This window comes from Leopardus geoffroyi, chromosome A1, assembly GCF_018350155.1.
Source record: "Leopardus geoffroyi isolate Oge1 chromosome A1, O.geoffroyi_Oge1_pat1.0, whole genome shotgun sequence".
NCBI classification, from domain to species: Eukaryota; Metazoa; Chordata; class Mammalia; order Carnivora; family Felidae; genus Leopardus; species Leopardus geoffroyi.
The window spans coordinates 110,089,700-110,108,778 of NC_059326.1; the positions used below are offsets into that span (position 1 = coordinate 110,089,700).

Consider the following 19,079-nt stretch of genomic DNA (forward strand, 5'->3'; position numbering starts at 1 on the left):
TTTCTAAAGCACGGCCTAATTCCTAAAACACGGTTCTTCTCTTAATGGTTATTCTTCTCACTGCACATATACATTTTGTATTCCCTTCTGTCGGTACATCATCTTTTCTAATTAAAAAAATGAAGAAAAAGGCGGTTTTCAACAGGTGGCTTCCTTTCCTTGGAATGTGCTTGTGGGTCAGCCCTGCAGGCGGGCACACCTCCATGCAGGCAATCGCGGAGACTCACAGAGCCCCATCTTGGAGGAAGAGCTGAACATAGATGGGGAATACTTCCATGACACCTGGGCACCTCCTGCTGAGGGGATGCTGCATGTGAGCAACAGAGCCAAGCCCACCCCTTAGGGTCTTCTCTGTCCCTTCTGGGCTCTGCATCGTCGACTGCTTTCTGTTCTGCAGACCCAGGTGACAACCAGGCTTGCTTACATCCAGTCCTTTCTCTGCTCTCCCTCCCTCTCCTAAGCAAGTCTTTATTGCATTCTTACTCCACATGAAGCCCAGGCTACTGCAGTGAGCAAGGCAGCCCTGGTCCCTACAGTTCACTGCAGGGATGATGCTACCTATCATCTCCCAATTAATGGATTACTGTTGTGCCAAGGGGACAACACAGGCTTCTGCACACTCACACTTGTGGAACCAGGCCCATACCCAGGCCCAGCGCAGAAACCTTGGAAACCAATGCAGTCTTTTTAGTCTTGTCCATAAAATATTAATTCTGTGGATATTCTTAAACACTTGGAGGCCTCAGGATGCAAAATAGGGTTGTTAGGAAGCAATCTGTGTATGATTGACATAGCTGCTTTTGTTACGCTAAAAATTTCAAATTGCTCTGATGGAAACTTTAAAAGAACTGCTTCTTTGTGTGACTTCTTCATTCCTGTTTGCATATACAGGATACCTGGTAGGCAAAAAGTTAAATGTAGATACGATAACTAGGAGGTACTGAAATGATATGAAAGGAGATGGTTTTCTTCTGAAGTACAGAGAGAGATGTGGAATTGTAGCCTTAAACTCATTAGCTCTGAGAGTCTGTTTTCAGGACTTCCAGACTCCATAGGAATTTTTCTTTTCTTTTTTAAAAATAGTTTATTTACTTATTTTGAGAGACAGAGAAAGCGAGCAGGAGAGGGGCAGAGAGAGAGGGATGGAGAGAATCCCAAGTAGACTCCGCATCATCAGTGCCGAGTCTGATGTAGGGTTCGAACTCCACAGACCGAGAGATCATGACGCGAGCCAAAATCAGGAGTTTGAGGCCCAGCCAACTGAGCCACCCAGGCATCCCCATGGGAATTTTTCTTAGCCTGAGAGAAGGACCTTGATGGAAAACGTGTTTTGATGAAGCACGCATGTCTGTTTGCGGACGTGACCTTACGTGTGACTTTGACGGACGTGTGAATGGGAACCACAGAGCACCACACAGCACGGCACAGGGGTACTCGCTCACCACCCCTTCCCGTCAGTGATGGTGGTGAAGAGCACTGTCCAAGTGGCAAAGTGGGTGTATGTCAGCCACCGAGCTGAGGGGCTATGGACCCACACTGGACGGTAGCATGAGGGAGAAGTCTACCCTGAGTGGGTCACTGAGAGTTTTCTCTCGCCGCACAACCAAGGCGCTTCTGGGGCCTCGGCCTCCTCCTCATGGATGGAGGAAGAGTTCCCTCCTACTGCCCGAGGACTGCTAGTTCTCATCACCCCCTCCTCCTCCCACTTTGAATGGGAGGCAAGAACACAGAGAACTAGCTCTTTGTGAGTCAGTCATTGAATTCAAGATCCAGACTTGTGAGTGAAACAGCAGGGAGAGCGATTCCCGTAACCCAGGACAACCTCGCGAGCTAAGAGAATGGACACGGTTCACACAGCCTTGAAGAGTCGGAGCGGAGGGGGTTCTGTCCCCTGCCTCACACCAGGGACGATGCCCAGGGCACCACGGACAATTACTACTTCAACCGAGTCTAACATTAGAGAAACTGGTTAAGTCGTTAAAAAGTCAAAACTAGGGGCGCCTGGGTGGCTCAGTCTGTTAAGTGTCTGACTCTTGCTTTCGGCTCAGGTCATAATCTCATGGTTCCTGAGTTCGAGCCCCATGACAGGCTCTGTGCTGTTAGCACTTGGGATCCTCTGTCTTTCTCTCTCTCTCTCTCTCTCTCTCTGCCCCTCCCCTACTGGTGCTGTCTCTGTCAAAATAAATAAACTTAAAAAAATAAATCAAAACTAGTGGGGTGTGCCACTCCCGGTCCACTGAGAAACATGTTACTTTCCAGCCACTTGTTTCAGATACTTGCGGGCACACTCCAGGCAGGCGTCCTGGGGATAGCGGACAGGGAAGGGGGTGGGGGGAGGAGAGCAGCAGGGAGGGGGCAGCAGGAAGGAGACTGGGGTGTATGCAGCTGGATATGCAGTCAGCTTTCCCCACTCTTACCCAGGCTCCTGTTCCCACTAGATGAGGCTGAGGGAGCCCCACATGGGCTGCGCTGACACATTACCCTCTGTCCCCTTCAAAAAAACGACCCTTACTGTTAGCGTGACCACCTCCTCCATCGGAGCAAGCCCAGCCCACCTTGACTTTGCCCTACTCTGGGCTTCCCATGGCCCCCAGTCACAGCCTCTCTTGTGGCCCGCATCCTATATTCCTTCCTAATCAGCCCTGGATTCCGGGTCCTGCAGGCTCCTAGTTTGGCTCAGCAGACACCATGGGGAAGGGAAAAAGAGCCACCTTCTTCTGGACCGTGGACGAGGCTTGACCGATACAGCTCCTCCTGCCAAAATTCTCCTGGGTCCTCAGATTCCCAGACTTGCCCTTTGGCTCTGAGGTACCCTGGGAAAAACCCCACCTGCAGAGGGGTGGGAAGCAGAGAGGACATGTCCTTTCTTGGGACGGATACTTGTCAAAAGCAAACCTTGGTCCCTTTAAATGACAAGCCAGTGCCCACTTCCCTGGAAGGAGCTTTTCTGCAATTAACTTAAGTCATGTACCTGACTGTCTGAATGACCAGCGCCTGGGGGCTCTGGGAGGAGACTAGACATCACATCCCTTGGCGGGGACACCTCAAACATTTGCTCTGTTAATTGGCCCTCTGCCTTATTAGGAGGCAGGTCTCCTGCTGGAGTCTCTGTTACCAATTTCCAGGATGAACCACACGGGTCCTGTTCTCTCTCCCTCACGCTCCAGTCAGCCAAGGCTGCTGATCAAATACTCCGATTCCTGTCTCTCTGAACCGCTGGAAGCGTGCAGCTCCCAGACAAAGGTTTCCTAGGAACGGAGCTGCCTTAGGATCTAATCAGCAGCCTCTGTGCCCTGCCACCATCTCCTGCCATTTGTGTATCTTTCTTGTGTCCTGAGTAATCTCATGTCTTGGTTCTGCTTTGATCTTTTCCCCCTCCAGTTTGCATCTTCTATCATTTGAGTGTTTAAGTATAATTTCAAGCAGTTACTGTTTAAACTATTAGGCTTGAGGAAGAAAACAACTTTACTGGAAAACAGCCATTGGCAGAAAGCCACCTCTAAGGCTGCTGGGCGAGGCGGGTGGGGGTTTCTGGGGTCAGGAGTTGCTCCTCCCACCCTCTGGTGTAACTCCTGGGCGCTAGGTGGGGGATCGGGTTTGGTGGTTTGCGATTCAGGGGAGGCAGGGGTGATGACATCAAGAGCCCCCCTCCCCCCACATACAGCCCAGGGACACAGACTGAAGGAACCCCAGTGTGAAGGATGCACACCTCCATCCAACTGGACATCCAAGCACTTCCCTTCTGGGTCAGCATCCTGCCCTCTAGATGGGGTAGGAGTGGGAGCCCCCTGACAAAGCGGAGTTAGACGGGGCCTGGCCGAGGACTAAGCAAGGCATTCAGAGCAATCCTGGGGTAAGGAGGTGTCAACCTGCTAGGCCACCAGTGCCTAGATATGTGCTCCAATATTATTCTGGGTGTTTTATGTGATAGTGTTTTAGATGCAATTAACATCTAAGTGGGTGGACTCTGAATAAAGCAGACTGCCTTCCAGGATATTGGTGGGCCTCATCTGGGCAGTTTCAGGTCTGAATAGAACAAAAAAACCAATCCTCCCTCAACTAAGAATTCTCCAGTAGATGGTCTCCAGACTCAAACAGGAACATTGGTCCCTTCTGGGTCTCCAGCCTGCTGGCCTACCTGCAGATTTAGGACTTCCTAGCCAACATTAGCACGTGAACCAATCCTTATAATAAATCTCCTTACACAGAATACACACCCCCTTCCCCTACTGGTTCTGCTTTTCTGGAGAACCCTTACTCATACAGCAGGGGTAGGAGGCAGGGCTGAGCTGCCAAACCAAAGTATTTGAAAACCTCTTTAGGCAGGAATGTCTGGGGTCTAGAGGTATAAGCTCTTTAGACAAAGCTAACTCCTCTCTACCAGATGTCCCACAGAGCCTTGGACCCTCACCTCTAAAATCGAGGGCAAATCCTAACTTTTCCCACCAACCTCTAGACTCTCATTCCTGGGTCTCCACCTCAGTGAGAAAGGCACCCATATCCATCCAGACCAGGAGCCTGGACATCCCCTGACCCCAATCTCCTCCCTTTCCTCCTTCCCAGTCAGTCCCTTATCCTGTCAAATTTACTCTTCCTGAATAGTTCTCAACTTTGTCCACTCCCCTAGTTCTGGCTTCCATATCTCTCTGCTGAATGCCTGGAACACCTCCTTGTTGGGCTCCCTGACTCCAGGGTTACACCACCACTAGCCACTCCCATGCTGGCGACACTGTGTGATCTTTGTAAAGACCAGCCAGACTATTGCAAACCCTAGAGTCCTGCCCACAGGACAGAGCCTGTGCTCCATAACCTGACTTTAGAGGTCTAGCCTTGGTTTGGCCAAAGGTCCTTCTCAAACTCAGCTCTTGCTGAATTTCCCTGCCTCAAGCTCCATGTTGGGCAAAGCAGTTGTTGGCTTGGGCTCCCCATTTTGGATTCATACCCTAACCCTTGGCCCAGAAGGCCCTTCCCCTTACTCTTTGCCTAACCCATTCTACTTATCATTTAATACTCAGCCAGAATGGTGCCTCCCCCAGGAGGCCTCCCTGGTTCCTTCTGTAATGGACTCATCACCCTGGTTTACACGCTCCCTCTCCTTACAAGCTCTTTATGAGCTTCCCAAGGGTAGGGACCACATCACACTCTTCTTGAATCCCCAGCCCCTGAAATAAGACTGGCACACAGTAGGTGCTCAGTGGTATTTCTCGAATAAATGAAAGGCTCTGTTAAAACTGGCCAAGTTATGAATAGCCCAGACATAAGAATCCCAGGTTTTTCTAACAAATCCTGAAACATAACCCTGATGCACAAAATGCTGAGGATAGGACCTCCACTTTACTTGACCTGGGAATGTGAACAAACAGGTAGAGGGTATCAGGACATACCTTGGTGTTGGCTCACGGGTTCCTGACTGAGAGGCCCTGTCCCCGATCACACCAGTCTGAGCCCTTTCTCTAGGGCTCCCCTTTTGGGCTGCCCCACAGGCTCCCAGACCCCCCAGAACCCAACCGGTCATGGGGTGAGACTATCTGTCCCCTGGCTTCTCTGAGGTGAGCCACACACAGTTCCCAGCCAAGCCCGACCAACACGGAGACCAGGTGCTGCTTACTGTGAGGTCTCTCGCCTTTTTTACTTAGAAGGCGTGGCATAGAATGAGCAAAGGCAACAAAAGAACAAAGGTTTCCAGAAAACATCACCATTCTTTTGTTGAGGCAAGAGTGGCCAAAAGCAAGGTGACCATCAGCTGCACGTACAAAAAAGTTGCCTTATAAAAGAAATGTGAACACAGACACAATCTGCCAGGTTGCTGAACAACAATCATGGAGCGCTTTCACAATCAGATGATTTCCAAGGCTTGCTTTCGTCTATTAATTACACAAATCATGATACACACGAGAGATGTAACAGAGCAGGAGAAGCAAAGAGCACATGTTAAATAAGGCAGGCGTGAATGTGAGTGACAGCTCTCCCCTTCTTGTTCCTGGGCAAGTTGCTAAACCTCTCTGGTCTTGGTGTCCACCTCTGCCATGGTGGGATAATAAAAGTCCTTGTTCTGAAAGGCTGCCGTACGACTGAATGGGATCCAGTGTATACAGTACCCAGCACTGGGCCTGGGAGGTGGCATGGGCTTTTTTTTTTTTTTTTTTTTAGTGTTTATTTCTGAGAGGCAGAGAGAGACAGAGCACGAGCAGGGGAGGGGCAGAGAGAGAGAGACACAGAATCCGAAGCAGGCTGTGAGCTGTGAGCACAGAGCCCGAAGTGGGATTCGAATTCACAAACTGCGAGATCATGGCCTGAGCTGAAGTGGGACGTTTAACTGACTGAGCCACCCAGGCGCCTCTAGCATGGGTGTTTAACGTTACCCTATTCTCTGTTCCCATCTGATCTCTGGTCTCTGAAAAAGGGTGACATGTGTAACATCACAATAAATGCTGCAAATACTGAATTATAATTGTAGCCAACTGAGTCCCTGTGAAGCTATACCCAAAGGAAGCCTGGAGGTGCCCCTGCGTGGGGGTTATTTTTTCCCCAACCTTCTAGACAGACTCGTTCAAGGGTGCGTCTTGCTTCCTGTTAACTGTTTCTCTAAATTAGTGTGTGCTCTCCTGCTGGCATTTCTCATAGGAGAGAAACCCCATTTCCCTGCAGTGGGCCTTGTCCGCCTTTTCTAGAGATCCCTCTCTTCATTAGGTCTTCTTGAAACCCACAAAGGTTTTGCCCTGAGATCCACAAGACTTTTTAAAATGTAACGTTTGTTCCTTTAAAATTGTGAGGAGTGTTTCTTGAGACAAGCCTGGCGTGTAAATAAGGTCTTTGTGCAGCTAAAATGCGGCAGGGGATGGGGTGGGGACACTAGTAAGAAGGAACAGAAATGGAGGTAGAGACACAGAATGGAGCAATCAGGAAGCATGGCAGGTTGCCTGTCCCCGCCTGTCCCTTGGCGGGGAGTGGGCACTCCCTTTGTGGGGCGGTCACCTCCCACATCCACGTGGTGCCGGTCACTGGGGTTTACAGACTGAATGTGTGTGAATATGATTCACTTCATTAAAAGGACTGGCCGTGACAGTCTTTGATGTCTGTGGGAAAGCGACATTCTATCCTTTTCCTTTTAGGGGAAGATCACTTTTACACACGCATTGTCTGGTAGTCGCATGTGGCGAGTGTGAGGAGAGGAGGAAGGAGCGCAGCCGCTAACAGTGAAGCTGCATTAAGTCTTTCCACCTGCTGCTGCCCTCCCCCACACCTTGTTGGCCGAGTCTCTCGCATACTGCCAACTTCACATCAAGCCCTCTGCCCCCCAGAGAGGCCCTTCCACCTGCGGGAGGGGCCGCTGGCTCACAGTGACAGAGGAAGGCAGGTCACAGGTCTCATTTAGCAGCTCGGTAACTGGGCAAGTTATTTGGCCTCTCTTTGCCCCTGAGTGAAACGCCAACTGAGAGAATTATAGGAGTTAATGCCCATAAAGCATCTGGTATGGGCTAGGAGACTGGTAGGCACTCAATGAATGGTGGCCATCATAATCGTGAGCCCACCCTGATTGCCTCTCCCTTGCTCCTGTGCATGGCTACATCATGGTAGCCCCGCCTGTCTTAGGGGTCCAATCTCTACTTCTACCTACCAACAGGCAGACCATTTGCCTTCTTGGCCTTTTTCTGTCAATGTGGCTCAGCTCTTATCCAGTCCTTGCTTGTCAAGCAACCACATATTTCGATCAGGACCTCAGAATCAACAGTCCAGGCCACATCACTGGCACAGTGACATGTGCCATTAGTAAGAGCATCGCTGCTCGAGGAGGACGCCCTATAACATGTTGGAATTTTCTTCTATTCCAGTTACAAACCCAAGCAAGCTTCCTGGAAGCGGGGGGCACACTTCGCCCACCATGATGAAGGCACGGGAGGCCCAATCTTAGGGTAGGTCACCTCACTCAAGGCTGATCCTACCCACAGTCTCTGGACAAAATAGCAAAGGCAGAGGAGCAAAGGCTCCCAGGTGTGGCTGGCAACAACCTGGGACACTTGTTTGGGGCCAGCACTGGGTTCGTTCCAGGCAAGAAGGATGGAGTTAATGGAAAATTTCCTAGCTGAGCTGATGTATGCTTTTTAACACACTAAGGCAAGAATTATGCAGGATCTGTTGAAGTCTCCACAAGGGAGTCAAAGAAATTAGCTGCATTTAACTTCTTTTCTCTTTGCCATTTGGGTAACCATGTTTGAAACAACCATTTAGACAACTTTTCATGTGAGGAGTCCCTAGCTCACCTCTAGGCTGTGAGTACCATGACTTTCCTCTTTCCCAAATTTGATTTGTCCCTAGATTATTGGGGATTCATCTTTCAGTATGTTTTTTTCCAGCCAAGAATACATGGGTGGTATGTTATCTGAGCCTCTGCCCATCAGAGAATCCTTTCTGTTCTTTCCACACAGAGATCATTATTTGAAGAGTGTAGAATTATCACCTCATAACTCTACAGATGTTCTCCATTGCCTTCTTGCTTCTTAATGTTGCAGAAAAGCCTAAGACCAGTTGGTTTTCTTTTTTCATTTATAGAAGACCAGCTTTTTCTCTCTGCCGGATCACTTCAAATATCTTTGAAAAATTTTTTGAAATCCTGAAATTTTAGCAGTTTCATTTGGGCTTATTTTAGGAATCTTTCAGCTCAGGGCAATTTAAAAAACAATCTTTCCTCACTTACTGTGTCCCTTTGATTTGCTCTGGGGTCTTTAAGATGACCAATGACCAAGAGCTAAACTTTTATCCCTGCCCTACCTATCTATCATCTTTTCTCACATTATTATTATTATTATTCTTTATTTTTTTCTTTCCTTTTTCTATGCATTCTGAGAGAGGTTTTCAAGTTTGTGCTCTCCCTGTGGGGAACAACTGTTTGATTTCTGCATTGTTAATCCTCCCCTTCACTGCATGAAACATAGGGGTGCTTCAGCTCCAGCATTCCAGATGCCATATAGTCTTTCCTTACCTCCTCCAGCTTCCATTTCATTTTTGGCTGTGGCTCAGCCAATTTATAATCCCATTTTTCATCCCATTTCAGGGTTCATGTTTTCTTGAATTGAGAGAACACAGTTGCTCTCCTGGGCTTTTGTTTTGTTTTGTTTTTTGTAATAATTTCCCTTTCCTTGCATCCTGAGAGAGCTATTCCTCTCCTGTGTTCTCTTTCATTCTTGTTCAGGCAGGTCTGTCCAGCTTCACCTCCCTTCCCTCTTGCCTCAGCTTTGGAAAGACTGCCCAGGTTGTTCACGGTCATTGCTGCAAAGTGTCGGCACTGGGGGACTGGGGGCTGGTCACCACTTCCCTGTAACCAGCACTTGTGGCTAAACAGTTGAGAGAGAAAGAGACTCCCTTGAAAGTCTGGAGTTTTGAGTGGAAAGGACAACTAACAAACTCTGCATGTAACTGGGACGATGTGTTGCTGATCCTTCTGGCTACTGTGCCTGCTGCTGCCCCGTGTCCTGGCATGTCCCCTTTCAATTATTTTCCTCACTCTGGTGTATTCCTCCTTCTACAGCTTTGAACAGACCTCTTCCTCACATCCCGTTTTCCTGATCACCACCCCCATCAGGAAAGATTCAGCTACCAGACACACCATACCTTCCCCCATGTGCCTCTCATTTAGGCTTCCTGAAATCCCTGGATAGGCTCGGAAGGGGACAGGCTAGGCTACAAGGGTGCACACAGAACTGGGTATAAGTGAAGTGCTTTGTAAAACCCCACGAAAAAGACCTCGGTTTGTTATATTTCAATGGAAACATGAATCACTGGGTGAGCCACATAGCATGGTCAGCAGAATGAGTGGGCAGGCTTGGGCTCACAGAAGCACTTGCTGGACCACTGGGGACCAGGTCTGCCGGTCACACCTCTGCAATCAAAATGGGTGGGAATGGGGTGCCTGGGTGGCTCAGTTGGTTGAGCGTCCGACTTCAGCTCAGATCATGACCTCATGGTTTGTGGGTTTGAGCCCCACATCAGGCTCTGTGCTGACAGCTCAGAGCCTGGAGCCTGCTTTGGATTCTGTGTCTCCCTGTCTCTTGGCCTCTCCACCACTCATGCTCTGTATCTCTCTCTTTCTCAAAAATAAATAAGCACTAAATAAATTTTTAAAAATGGGTGGGAACGGACTAAAAGACAAGCAGTAGAGGAGGAAACAGAAGTTCCCTAAGGAAGACAAGTAGACAGATGTGCCTCCCAGGTCACTGGATGCACCCCTCCTTCAGCTACAAAGAGAAAGGCACCGTTCTGACCCCCTGCTTCTAATAAGTGGGCAGAGTTCATTGTGTCTGGTGATTTTAATTTCCCGCAAGCAAAGCAATTTTACTAGTTTCATTTAGAGAAGCGTTTCCAAAGTAGTTTCATTGTGATTACCTTCATTAATGAGCGATCAAAATGCTTCAAAGCAGAAGAGAACACGAAAAGAAGAGAGGCACAGGACAGGACTTACCAGGACAAAGGTGCCCAAACGCTGTCATTGCAAAGCTCTGTCTTCCTTCACTAGCTACCCTCATTAGTGTTCTAGACATGGCTCTCCTGTGACATCTGGCAAAGGGCTGGGCACCAGTCCACCCGTGATAGGAACCATGGGTGGCTCCCCAGCCCCAGGATGTGGCAGAGGGCTGGGCCTCAGCTTTCTGTAGCTCCATCCCTTGGCTCTCCTGGCTGAGGACTCAACTCCACCGGAGTGTTGGGTCATTGGTGTGGGCATGCATTCAGTGACGTGATTTCCATTCTCTCGCTTGGGGTCCTCTAAGCGGTTGCATTCATGCACACACTCTGTGCTGATGGAGATCAGCAGTCACCTACCTCTTCCTGGGTCACTGTGTGCACCTGCCCCCCAACCCCTTGATTTATTTCAGTTAATGTGATACAATGGTAAATGCTCTTCCCTCTCTGTGGAGAAAAAAAATGGTCTGATTTGGGCCAATGCCTCCCTCTTCAGAAGAGCAAGCAGAGAGGCTGGACGTGCATGACAGCTGCAGGGGCTAGGGGGGAGGCAGGGAAGGTTGAGAACTGAGAGGGACTGACCCCAGGCCTCTGCTCAACTCCTACACCATCCTCCCCAGCACTGGCTCCCTCAGCAACTTCCATCATCGGGCAAGAGAAGAACCTGAAAGGGATTCCAAATGCACAGAACAGCGCATAAGCCCTTCCCTTCAGCCTGTTAGTAAGCAGAAAACACTTGCAGCCGGGGGGCCCAGAGTCAACATATTTGAGTTGTGGCTGGTGTGACAGCTGCTGAGTTTGTCACACAGATAATTAGATAAACTGCTTGAGCACAGAGATTCAATATGCAGTGTCATTTAGCGGCTGCTACACAGGGTCTCGATCTTAATTGAAGGCGCAATAGGCGAGACTCTTAAAGAAGTCCCAAATCAACTTCTTCTTGCTCCAGTAATTAAACATTTGACTCCTGATCATCATCCAGAGCCTCCCCAGTGTTGGCCATGGGCTCCATTATGTGGTTCTAAGCAGCTAGAGAGCCAAAGGCACCTCTTCTCTCTATGCAAGGCTTTCCCCAAGCAGCCTGCTGGAGAGAAGCTTGGGGGAACAGGAGGTTCCATGTCACCCCCTCCTCTGCCTCCTTCTGTGCCCTTCTTTCCTTGTGTTCGTTCAACACCCTTGATGCTCCACCCCCCACCACAGAGAATCCAACCTGTCTTTGGGCATGTAAATAAATACAGCTTTTCCTTTGCTGGGATCCTCTGATGCATATGGCACAGAAGGCCTCTAATGGGGCTTCCCATTCTCTCACTTGGGGACCTCTAAGGGATTGCATATATCCTATTTAACACATAATCATCAATTTGTGTGTTCATCCAAAAAAAATGAATGGAACATCTCCAAGTGCTAGAGCTAAAAGTATAAATCATATTTCCTCACTCATAAGGATACTCAGTAGAGTGGGAAGCTGGGCAGGCTGACAAGAAGTTACAAGAGAGGGAGGCCTCTACTCTTGGAAGAAGTTCTGATGGCACCTTGGTCAGCTTGGGGCTCACAGGAAATCCTCAGGCCCCATGGGTTTAACTCAGGTAAAGAAGGAACTTGGAGATGTTTGGCAGCGCCTGGGCAGGTTGTCTCTTCCAGCCACAGCACAAACCACACAGCTTTCCAGGGTGGTGGTGAACAGGACGGTGCCCTCCAGGCCACCCACTAGTGGATATGGCAAAATAATGAGAAAGGAAACGGAGAACAGCGGTTAAGAGCTTAGACTTCCAATGGCCAACGAGGCTCCTCCGACTTCCGCTTAGATCTCTCTCGCCTTCCTCACTCTGCTCCAGTTACCCTGGCCTCCTTGTTGATCCCCAAATATGCTGGGTGAGCTCTCGCCTCAGGGTCTTTGCACTGGCCACCTCTTCCCCCAGATTTTCAAACAGCTCACTCCCTAACCTCCCAATTTCCTTCAGGGATCTGCTCAGATGTCTCTTCTCATATTAGAAGCTCTCACCAACCCCTGTGCATGCTTTATTCTCCTCCAGAGCACTTGTTATGGCTTGAAACTCTTCGTCTCTTAGGACAAGAGACCACTTGTGCCATCAGGGCAGGAATCATGTGCATTTTGTGCACTACTGTATCCCCAGTGCCTGGAATACACCTGACTCACAAGGGGTGTATGTTTTCTAAACGAATGGATGGAAAGGTGAAGGTAGGGGAGGGCCATGGTCAAAGTCACCTCTTGGAAAGCTCACTTTTAAAGCCATATAGAAGGTGGGCAAGAAGAAGGAGGTGGCTAGGAGCTGGGAGAACAGCTAGGGGATCCCAGAGGTTGTGCAGGTGGGGATAGGTATGTGTGGCAGCAGAAGAGGTAGAGACTAAGGGGCAGAGCTAAGAAATTATAGAAAAGTTGGGGCACCTGCATGGCTCAGTCGGTTAAACACCTGACTCTTGATCTCAGCTCGGGTCATGATCTTGCAGTTTGTGGGATTAAGCCCCACGTCAGGCTCTGTGATGATAGTGTGGAGCCTGGTTGGGATTCTTTCTCTGCCTCTCTCTCTGTCCCTCCCCCACTCCCTCTCTCTCAAAATAAATAAACGACATAAAAAGAGAAATTATCAAGAAGTAAGCTTGGTGGGGTTTTATGGTGTGGGGATTCAGCTGCAAGGAGGCGGCAGTCTCTTGGGGTCCAGTCCCCTGGAAAGTGAAGAGGTTGTCGCTACCACTGAGAGAGATGCTCTGTGAGGAATGGGAATGTCAGTGACGGAGGGAGCAGAGAGGGGTGGGGAGTTCATTCAGGATGCACTGAACTGGAGGTGAAATGTGGAGGAGAGGTCAGGGGTGAAGATACAGCTGGGTTTTAATGGCATGGGAGGCATGGCAAGAACAGTGAGGGGGTGAAAAGGAAAGAGGAGAGCACTGAGGGGGGCGCAGAGAGAACCCACATGTGGAAAGCTAGTGTGGGGGGCAGGAGCCTGCTGGGAATGGCAGGAGCAAGAGTTGGGGCCACCTGAACACTGATGCCACTGCGGGACGGACGCAGTAAGAGCAGGCCTGGAAAGTGCCATCTGGACGTGATGTCTAGGACATGCTGATCTTAATGGGGATGGGAGTCGGTGTGGACCCTGCCGGGCAGAGTGTGGGGGAGCTGGGGCAGTGGAGGCACCCACCCAGTGCGGGGAGCATCTTGGGTGAGTGGGAGAGAAGGGAGGAGGGGGAACATGAACTGGTGCCTAGAGGGAGGCCGGGATAGGAGGAGACACCCAGAGCTGGCCGAGGTGACCGAGGAGGGGTTGGACATATGAGGGAGGGGTGTCAGGAAAGGGCAGGAAACAGTGCGAGGGCCTCAGAGGCTGCGGCTTGTTTCTATAAGCGAAATCCACGTGGTGCGAGACTTTCTCAGCTCAGTAACTTATTAGCAATTTTTAATTACTGGAATGTAATTAATTCATCGAAAGCACAGCAGTTCTGTGAAGCACACAGCACATGCTGCACTGATAACATTCTTGCACATTTGTGGGGTGCACACACCAAGTCGTTTTCTTGCATAAAACCTAGAGGAAATCTCCCGAGAACATACTCGTTTGTGTGAAGTTGTGTTTCTTGATGGTGGAAGCAGATAAGAGAAACGGATGACTGAGCTCCAACAGCCGCTGCCCTGGGGAAGGGCCGCAGTGAACCTGCAGCTCAGTCACCCCCAGGTGCTTGCACTGGTGAGGGCAGAATCTACGGGGGAGGCTCCGAAACAGGGAACAGTCCATGAAGATCCCTACTTGTCCTTGATGTCTTGGGGGGGGGTCTCTGGCTAGAGCGGCCCCCATATACTGGCCCCGAGGATGCTGGGGACTGGAGGTGGACCCCTCTTTCGGCTGTCAATTCCACAAGGTCAGACCTGGAGTCCCGATCATACGGGTGTCCTCAGGTCCAGCACAGCCTGGCACCCAGGAGACACTCGATAACGCCTGTGAAGCTGGGTGGCTTGGCAGGGAATGGCCACACTCTCCTGTGTGGAGCTGAAAGCGAAGGCCAGGAAGGGCACTGGGCGCACGGAGATTGCTCTGCAGGGTTGGAGGAGCAGCGGCGGCCTCTGGGCACAATGTGGGTGGGACCAGGAGTGGAAGTGCAACTTGAAGAAATTGGAAACAGGAAAGAGGCTTTGGAGAGAAAGTGGAGGCCAGTGCCAAAAAGCCAGGAGGGGCCTTCAGATTGGGGTTAGAGGCTTTGCTGGTTTGTCCTGGGGCTCCTTCCAGAAGCCTCTGGGTGATCCTGAGTTCCTAACCCTTCCTCTCAGGGGAGAGAGTGGTCTGGTGCTCTGATGTCAGAGGCCCCACGTTTTGGCATGACTGAACCAGCTTTCCCGGGGCAGCTCCCACCTGGGCTTCTTGATAACCTGGGCAGTAGGCCTCAGTCCAGTAGCACCCAGGCCTTCCCCATGGACCAAGGCTCCTGAGCCCTCCACCTCTGCACCAGGAAGTCTCTCGGGGAAAAGGATAAAGCAAGTGCATGTGCTGTGAATGTGCCTTGCTGGGACAAACGGTGCAGAAGCTGTGGGCGTTTCTGAAGTGCGGGCTGCAGAGGTGAGGTGGAGCCCATGTAACCCCGGCCCTCTCTGGGCCTCAGCATCCCTGTCTGGGGAACAGGAAGTTGGACTGGCTCAACAGACATGCAGTCCACTTGGGTGCAAACTGCCTGGCCTGGTGCGAGGGCCTTTCTCAGTGCACTTTCCTCACGTGCCTGCCTTTACCCGGCGTGGACCTGTGCTCCCCAGGATCTGCATTTCAGTCCCTTCCTCTTCTCTCAGTCTACAGGTACCCTCCTGCCTGTACCCCTAGGATGCCCTCGCGCCCTCAATCACCCTTGGAGATGCACCTCACTGTCTCTTCCCTAGACGTGCCCCTTCTCACCCTCAGCTGGCAGTTCCCAAAAGACTTTCCAGAAACTTCCTCTAGACCCAGAATCAGGGACTATTGGATCTTCTTTTGCATCTCTAACTCTCTAGGTGAACTTAAAGGATTCATTACATTTCTTTCTAGAACAGCAAGGCAGCTGGAGAAGCTGAGTTTAGTGTGGATGTTTGGAGATCAAATTCTAGCCACTCATTAAATAAATATGGAGAACCAATGATCTTCTCTCTCCTCATTCACAGAAGCACCCACCTCCTGGAGCTCTCAGCTCATACACAGTGCTGCACGAGGGTGGCACCAGCCCCTCCGTTGTATCCCGAAGTTTGCAACAGCATCCCCATCATCCTGACGCTGCTTAGAGAAGAGAGCGCGCTATGGGTCAGGCACTGCTGCTTTCTTGCTCTCGGCACCGTGTCACGTTTGACAGATGCGGTAAGTGAGGCACATAGAGCTCACCTGCCTCGTCCAGCGAGGTGTGGTATTGCCCCATGACTGATCTCAGGCCAGTACCTTTGAGCCTGTGCCACACTGCCCCCCAGCCTGGGCCTCCCTGGGATGCTGTCACCATGCTCTTGCTCAGGCCTTAGCACGTCCCTGGCTGCAGGGGCCTCCTCCAACAGAGTGAGACCAAAGGCTGGGCCCCCACATGGGAATGTGAGTAGCTCTCCCTGGCGGGGCAGAAAAGACTTGCAAAAAGTATGGAAACGGCCTCGAGGTAGTGAGACCTAATTTAAGTTCCTAAGGCAACAACATTCAAAGTAACAGCAATAACGCAACAACAAAAAGAAAAGAAGGAAGTCCTTTGGCACACGACCTATCTGCTGTGCCTTGCAACAAAAGGGTGGGTTTTTATGGCCCTGTTGTGTAGTAATACTTAAAGACTTGTTAGTGACCCTGTTTAAATTTACACATGTTTAGATGTTTGGTTAAAATTTTTGGTTACATTTTTAAATTTAAAAATTAAAAATTTTTAAATGTATGTTTAAATTTTGGGTTAAAAATGGAAATCATTTCCTCCGATTTCACGAGCCTGGGAACTCTCCTCTGAAGCACCAAAATGCACCTAAAACACCATACGGGATGAAGAATCTCAAGATCCATTTAGAACTGTAGCCCTAACAGGCTTCTTTCTTCCATAATTTCATGGTTTGTTTGGAAAACTGCCCAACTATGACACTGTATCATCTGGGATAATACAACCCTGGTGTAGTGAGTGACGGCTGAAAGGCAAGCTTGTCTTCTGGAAGAGTACGAGAGATACAGCGTGCATTCAAATCCGAGACAGAAAAACAATTTTAAAAGTGCCAACGGGTACACAATACCATATCACAAGGTAACTTTTAAAACACAAAGTCTAAAGAAGTTAAAGTTACAGAGAATTCCACCCGCTATCTTGGTGTTCTCTGGTGGTATTTGGGGCTGACGACAAATGTGACTCTGATTTTGCCACCAGAAGAAAGAGAGAGGACATCCTATATCCCACTGTCCCCCTGATTTTTGGCGACAGAGACCCTGCCTGGGATGTCCAGAAAGCTGGTATCAAAAGCTACAAATATGAGCTGAAGCGATGCTTTTGAGTTCAGTTTTGCTTTTCTCAAATGCTAATGATCTCTAAAATGATGTTATATTTCATTTCACATTCACAAGGAATTCTATTGCCATAGCAACTGGAATGTGATACCACAAGTTTTCTTGAAAATGGGGCTTAGAATATCGCCTCTCCTCCCCTGCGGGGCACAAGGGCCATGGTACCCACGCAGTGCTCAGGAGAACCTACCCCCACCCACCCCCCCCCTCCCCACCTCCCGCCCCACCAAGGGCACAAGGGCCTGGCCGCGGAGGGTGCGCTCTAAACTGAGGCCCCTTGGAATCCACCACCACGTTCCCCTTTCTCTCCACGCTCCGGCCCCACAAGGAGCGTCCTAAGAGAGACGCTGGGGCGCAAATCAAACTGGGAAATGAAGTCACAACTTCTTTTTGTAAAGACTGGTAGAAAAAGAGAATGGAACATGGATGAATTTAGAATTTTTGTTTGCATGAAAAAAGAAGGTGTTTTTCAGTTTCCTCTATCAATAACTCCCCGGAAATTAGGGACAAAAGACAAATTGTCATCGGTGGCGCTGAAGATGCCATTAAATATTCTGCTCTCTTGAGGTGGGGTTGTACTATAGTGTCCTTTACCCCCCTCCTTTCTTCTAAGACCCTACCCCCCAGCCCTCTGTCACTCTGTTTCTTCCTGCTCCCCGTTGGAACCATGGCTCTGGTGAAGGTGGAGAGGTGCTCACCCAAAGCCCCCTCCCTAGGGCTGGCCTGCCTCCCATCCCTGCCAAGGCCCTGTGGTCGGTGAATAGGTCCTCACTGTTTGCTGGGCACTCCCTGTGGGAATGCTGGAGGAAAGAGTTGGGCTGGCCTTCCCAGTGCCTAGGACTTGAGCTGACCTGAGCAGGAAGCAGAGAAGGCTCCTCCATGGGATCCAGACCCACCGGGGTAGGTCTGCAAAAAGGGGAGTCCTGGTTCCAGTTAGGCATCTCCAGGATCTCACAGGACCTGACCCTCAGCACCTTACTCCCCAATTGCACCCACCAGCAAGCCATGGAGGCCCCATACCTGCTAGGCAGGGCCCTTGTTCCTGCCTCTGTGGTCCCTGCATGATCTCCTCTCCTCCCTGCTCTACATCTGAGGCCACGTTAGATTAAAGATGAGTACAGGTGTCATTAATACACAACACTTGCGACGTGCCTGCCACATGCTAGGTGGTTTCTGCGCGGCATCTCATTTACTTTTCTCCACAGAGCAGGTCGTACTGCCAATAAGCCCCGTTTTACAGCAAAGGGAAAGGCCCAGAGAAGCAGAGTGATGTGCCCAAGATCACACAGCTGGAAAGTGGCAGAGCCGGGCTGCCCCAACTCTCTCTGGGAGCTTGTGGGCACTGCTGTTCAGTAGGTGGGCATTCACAAAATCTGTATAAAACCTCAATGAATCAGAAGGATTCGGTGGATAAATTCAATCAGCATGAAGCAGAACTGAGCCCTAATCTGCTTGCACCAGCAGCCCCCATCCTCTCCAGCTCTCCCCCATCATCCCTCACCGAGGCAGGTTTCACGGTGGTGGTTTTTCCCTGGCCTGACATGAGAAATGCTGTTTGAATAACCGATGGTGAGGGAGGCTGGGCACACTCTGATGCAGAAATAAAAACCTTTAGAAAGATGCAATTTGGGGGATATTGGAAACTGGAGAACGGAACATCAGTCTATAAAATTCAACATGGCCAATAAAGCTGGAGCAAGTGGTCAAGTGTTTTAGTGCTCACAGGGCTGGGGAATCAGCAGGCATGAGGCTGGGCAGAGCTTTCAGACCAGGGACATTTTTCCTGGACTGATTTTGGCCTCATTTCCATAATGTGCCTCATGATTTCTGAAGCACCTCAGCATTAGCGTCATAAGCACAGCCATGAAAGTGTCCAAGACTATTCCCATCACAGGACAAACTCAACCTAGCAGAGCACTGTCGGTTCTAGGACACGTCCCTCCCGTGCTCCCGCTGCCACAGCCCACACGTGGAAGTGGGAAAGTGGCCCTTCACGGGGCAGCAGGCAGCACTGGTAGTGGCTGCTTCAGGTCAACAGAACTGTGCTTTGCTGCTGAGAATGCCCTGATGTCCTGGTCACACCACTGTGGCCTGGGGGCCTGTAGGGAAGGGCCAGAGCTCTGTCCCTCCCCTCTGGATGCCCGG

General features: G+C 50.2%; 1 protein-coding gene across 3 annotated transcripts in view; it reads right to left on the bottom strand.

Moving 5' to 3' along the window:
* Nucleotides 1-19,079, bottom strand: part of FSTL4 (follistatin like 4) — a 591,179-nt gene that overhangs the window by 194,705 nt on the left and 377,395 nt on the right. The gene's annotated exons all lie outside the window — the stretch shown is intronic.